This window comes from Ahaetulla prasina, chromosome 1 (genome assembly GCF_028640845.1).
Source record: "Ahaetulla prasina isolate Xishuangbanna chromosome 1, ASM2864084v1, whole genome shotgun sequence".
In the NCBI taxonomy this organism is placed as follows: Eukaryota; Metazoa; Chordata; class Lepidosauria; order Squamata; family Colubridae; genus Ahaetulla; species Ahaetulla prasina.
Genome location: NC_080539.1, coordinates 258,417,455 through 258,423,454, shown reverse-complemented (window position 1 = coordinate 258,423,454; position 6,000 = coordinate 258,417,455).

Sequence of the window (6,000 nt, the reverse complement as noted above, 5' to 3'; positions counted from 1 at the left end):
AACACTTCACGTGAACTTGATTCTATCCCTCTGTTTATGCAGCCCAGAACTGTGTTGGCTTTTTTAACAGCTGTTGCACACTGCTGGCTCATATCTAAATGGTTATCCACTAGGACTCCAAGATCCCTCTCACAGGTACTACTATTGAGCAAGGTACCACATATACGGTACCTGTGCATATTTTTTTTTGCCTAAATGTAGAACCTTACTTTTTTCACTGTTGAATTTCATTTTGTTAGATAGCGCCCAATGTTCAAGTCTGTCAAGATCTTTCTGTAACTTGAGCCTATCTTCTGGAGTGTTGGCTATTCCTGCCAGCTTGGTGTCATCTGCAAATTTGATGAGTTCCCCATCTATCCCCTCGTCCAAGTCATTGATGAAGATGTTGAAGAGTACTGGGCCTAAAACAGAGCCTTGGGGTACTCCACTGCATACTTCCCTCCATGTGGATGTAGTTCCATTGAGGACTACACGTTGAGTGCGGTTGGTCAGCCAGTTACGAATCCATCTGGTGGTGGTGCTGTCTAACCCATAACTTCATAGACCTGTCTGTGGCTTTCTTTTTATTTATTTATCTCTTGTCTTTATTATTTCTTGTTATAAACAACTCAAAGTGGTGAACATATCTAATACTCTTTCTTTCTTCTATTTTCCCCACAACAACAATCCTGTGAGGAGAATTGGGCTGAGAGATTATGACTGGCTCGAAGTCACCCAGCTGGCTTTCATGTCTTAAATGGGACTAGAACTCATGGTCTCCTGATTTTGTGCCTTAACCAGTAGATCTATTTGTCTGTCTGTCTGTCTGTCTATCTATCTATCTTTTTTCTTTATTTCTTTATTTCTTTCCTTTCTTCCTTCCTCTCTCTTTCTCCCTCCCTCCCCACTCCCCCCTCTCTTTCTGGTTTTGTCATTGCTATCTACTTAAAGTTTTTGCTGCTTCCAAGTCTAGTCATGACAACTTTCTGAACATCTCCTTTACGAGTATTGTCCAATTCTGCTTAGCTTTCAATCCCAGACAAGGATATTTGATAATATCTCTAAAAGTCCTCTAAGGGGAATGAGGGATATTTGGATTCTAGGCTTATGTTGGGTTGACCTCACTCAGTGATTCAAGCACGTGTGTTAACATCTGCTTGAACAGAAACTAGACTATTTATACACCTTTAATAGAAGTGTACGATTTGCATTTTCTCTTCCTCCAGAAAAATAGAGAATGAACTCTTAGCTTTTCCCAATCTGATGTGCATTCATGCTCAATAATAGAATATTAGTGCCATCTCTTGGTTATTAGCAGTAACCACACAAACACTGAACTGTACATTTCCTTATGAAATGTAACAAAGTAAAAATGAGCTGTTAATTGGCATGTCTATTAAGCCAGCGGTCACCAACTGGTGGTCCGTGGACCACTGGTGGTCCTTGAGAAGATTTTGGTGGTCCGCAGAAAAAATATTTGCATTTTATATATTACACTAAATCAGGGGTCCTCAAACTATGGCCTCTGGGCTGGATACGTGCAATGAATGTTTGTGTTGCCGCAGAGAGTCTCCCCTTTGGGGTCTTTTTGTGTGGGTTGGAGGGGGGCAGAAATTCCGACTTGGGGTCTGCTTTGGTCTCCAGGTGCAGGGCTTTGGGCGAAGGCTTGAGGGAAGTGCTGCTGGTGGCGAAGAGCCGGAAGGCCTTGTTCCAGTGGAACTGTATCATGGCCTGGAACTGGCTGACCATCTCAGCCCGCTGAGCCTCCAGGTGCCAGTACCTGGCCTTGCATTCCCGCAGGTCTTCCCTCTGCTTGGAAAGCCTATGCTCCTAGTCCTCAGTGAGGTGCTTCTGCTGAGCCTCCTTTTTGGTCAGCCAATTTAGTGGTCCCTGAGGTCCAAAAGGTTGGGGACCCCTGTATTAAGCCCAACTATGAAATTAAAGAGAGTGGAAAGTTGACTTAAATCTACTTTTGGGATGTCTTGCACAAAATTCAAAGCAAGACCTAAAGAAAATTTGTTAACCGAAAGTTTGTTTAGCTAAAAAAAGAAAAATTATTTCATATAATAACATTGTTATCTTTATCTTACTTTGTTCTGCTCAGACTACCTGGTTACATAATTATTTTTCTACTTTATGCTGGCATTTGTCTGTTTTATAAGCAAGAGTTGTTCCGTTTACAATGGGTAGAAAAACATTTTAGAATGAGTGCCTGGGAGTGTTATATGAGGGAAATAACTGAGTGCCTGGGATTGTTATATGAGGGAAATAATTGTTTTGATCTTGTATTAGCTGTATTTCACCTTGGAAATAGGTGAATAGCATGCATCTTCCTTTTGCTTTGACAGTTTTTGTGACCGAGTATGGCAGGTATAACTGACAATAACCATCTGAGACTGCCAGGTCCTAGCACAGAAATAAAATGCATCACTAATGCCTGAATTGTATTAAGCAAAACCAAGGCAACAGAAGAGATCAATGGTATGTCTCCAAAATCTTAATCTCTAAATGGATCATGGATAGCATCACATTTTATTTTTGTTTTTAAAACTCTGCTCCAAAACTGATGACTGTTCTGAACCTGCAAATCCAGATTATCATTAGGAGCTCCGAGCAATGAAAGGGAATGGTCTGATTCGTAGTAGAAAGACAAAACGGGGCTGCGTAATATTCCTCCCTCTCCAAGCCCATTTGCAAATTTCTCCTCTGGAGAGAAAACTGAGGGGGAAAGAGAAGGGGAAGAAAAGTTATCTAAAAGCTTCAAGGTATTTTTCCAAAGCTCAAAGCTGTTATGGGGAAGACAAAATAAAGCACATAGTATAATAAAAAGAAAGGAGACCATTCAATTATGTCAACTTAATGACATTTGCAATCAGTTAAACCATGAATAGACATCTTTTTAACAGCCTAACATTATGTGGGTGGCCAAGGGCTGTTGTGGGCAGTGTGAAGCCATAATCCTGTTGTGCTTGTTGAGAATTTTGATTGTCCCCTCCTCTTTATTTTATAAAGTTTTAAAGGCTGGTGTGAGATTTCACCTTTTGGGTGGGTAGTTCCTACTTCAGAATGTCAGGAAGTCATATGATCAATTTTTGGCAGCTTGATCAAAGAGGCCCCAAGGGCTATATAAAAGAAATTGGAAGGCTATCTGAATATTATTGGAAGGGGGGGCAGGGACTTGAACCCATCTGGCTTGCAATTGTTTTAGAAGACAAAGAAAGAAGTTGTAAGGTGAGAAGAAACTCTATCCCAAATAATATAGCCCCAGCAGAATTAAAGGAAACTTAAACTCAGCCTGTCAACCTAGAATGGGCAGAGATCACCAATGCCTCGGGAATTCAGACTCTGCACAACCTCTGGGAAAGTTTTCCTCTCTCTCTCTCTCTCTCATACACACGTTTTGTTAACAATGGCCCTCCTTTCTCTTTGCTGTTTGACTGCTTTTTAAATCTTTATTTTACTAAAGACACTGAATCTAAAAAATATCCAAGTAGCACATAAACTCTCTCTTCCTGAAACTATAGTATGCGACCTATCCCTTGACACTACTCTTCGATTCTTACTATGCTACAGAGCCCCCGACTATGACATTACCCACGCAAATATGCTAACCTCAATGCTAACATGGACTACCTCTTGCCCATACCCTCTCATCTTCCTGGGTGACTTAAATCTACCTCTCATTAACTGGACAACTAATGAATGTTCAACTGACCCAATCCATACTACACTATACAACACTGTTACAAACCTAGGTCTTGAACAACTTGTAACTAACAATACAAGACTCAACAACTGCCTTGACCTCATCTTCTGCAACAATCCAAACTCAATTTACGGACTACAAATTAAAGAACCTTTTTCAAACAGTGACCACTGCATGATTGATTTCGTCTCAATATCGTCCATACTTAAATCGTCATAACAACAGAACTCCCAACTACAACTTCAAAAAAGCCAATTACGACCTTATAAACAATGATCTTTCATTTCTGAACTGGCAAAATCTGTTTGCAACCTGCATAACCGCTGATGACCACTATAGAGTCTTCCTATTTGAAATCAATAGAGTCATTAAATTATATGTACCACGAATGACTACCATGTCCAAGAAAAACAAACTATCCATATCAATAAAAAAGCTTCAATCAAAAAAAAAATCCCTCTGGAAAAGAAACAAAAAAGGCTATGTTACAAACTTCAGAAACCGCTACAGAAACATATGCAACCAAATAAAAACTGAATGCACAAATTACCACACCAAGCAAGAAGAAAACCTTCTACGCACAAATTCCAATCGTGCCTTTTATAATTTTGTTAACAATAAACTTAAAGATTCAAGATCCATCCCACCACTAAAAGATTCTAACAACAAAGAATGCAATGACGAAACAGTCAAAGCAAACCTCTTCAACATTTTCTTTGGCTCAGTTTTTGTTAACTCCGATAACACATATCCAACATTCCAGACTTCCGGGTGGCTCCACCTCTTCGCTGAGCCCTAATTAAAGGGGCTCCGCACTGAACATCGTAAAAGCCAGGAAAAGCCGGCTTTAATCTTTTTCTCTGGATGAAAGAGGAAAGATAAGAGTAGCAGGAAATGTTGGTAGACCTCCCCAGAGGCTTTGTTTTAATTAAGCAGAGCTTCGAAGGGTTGATGGGTCCCATAAATATTCCTGCCATTCTCCGACTTCAGTGCGCTCCTGCAAAAGCAGGAAAAGAAGAAAGTGTCCATCTCTGCTAATTGTCTTATCTTTATGGATCTCTTTAAGCAGACGGAATGAGTGCCAGCGGACAATTATTGGATTGCAAGTATTTTTGACTTCCTGACTTCTACCTTCTAAAAAAGAGAAATTTTTTTTTTCCTTTGTTCTAATTGACTCTTAAAGATGGCGCCTGAACGGGAGTGAAGTGACGAATGGAATTTTAAACAGTCTGTCCAACTAAGAAGATAAGAAATGTTATGTGTGGATTTTAATGAAGTGAACTGAGCTCTCCTATACTTAAAGGGAAAAGAAGTTTCTAGACTTATATTTTGTGAATTTTAAAACTGAAATGGCTACTAAACCACCTAAGACTGGGGGCAGAAGGGGTTCTGAACCAGCTTTAGAAGATCTGATTAAAGAGCAAGGGAAAGTGTCTGAAGAAAGGTTTAAGGAGATTATGGATAATAATGAGAAAATAAGAGAAGAAATAAAAGAGAATAATAAAAAAATAAGAGAAGATATCTTGATGGCTTTTCAAGGTTTGGCAAAAAGACTGGAGGTGGTGGAGGAGGAGGTGCAAGAAATTGTTCAGTCAAATCAACAAATAGAAAATAGAATGGGGGGAATGCAAATCAAATTGGATAAAAATGAAGATCAAGTGGTGGTGATGCAGTATAGAATGATGGAAGGAGCTCTGAGAATTAGAGGTTTGAATGAGGACAAAGGGGAAGATTTAAAAAAAATTTTATCAGAAGCTCTGGCTGAATTTATTGAACTTGATCCACAAGAGGTTGCTTATCAAATTGACAAAATTTATAGAGTTAATTCTTGGATTGCTAGGCAAAAGAAACTTCCTAGAGACATTGTGGTTTATTTTTTGAAAAGAACAGTGAGGAATCAAATTTTGCAAGTTGCTTTTCAGAAAAACTTGAAAATAGGGAACAGGAGTTGAAGGTTTTGAAAGAGATTCCTCCCAAGATGTTAAGGGATAGAAAGGACTTTACATTTTACACAAGAACTTAAGAAATACCAGATTCAATTTAGATGGGAGGTTCCAGTTGGCTTGACAGTGTATTATCAGGGAAGGAGATATCGTATTGACACAGTGCTTAAGGCCAAAGATTTTCTTTCTACAGTGCTGAAACTTGAAATAGAAATAATAGAAAAAAGAATTCAAGAGACTCAAATGGGTGTGGAAGCTGAGGTGATTCCAGTGATGTTACCATCTGAGGAACAACCACAAGAACAAAGACTGACGAGGGGAGCCCTTAAGCGTAAAGAAAAGGAGCAACAAACTCAAAGTAAAGTTCAGGAT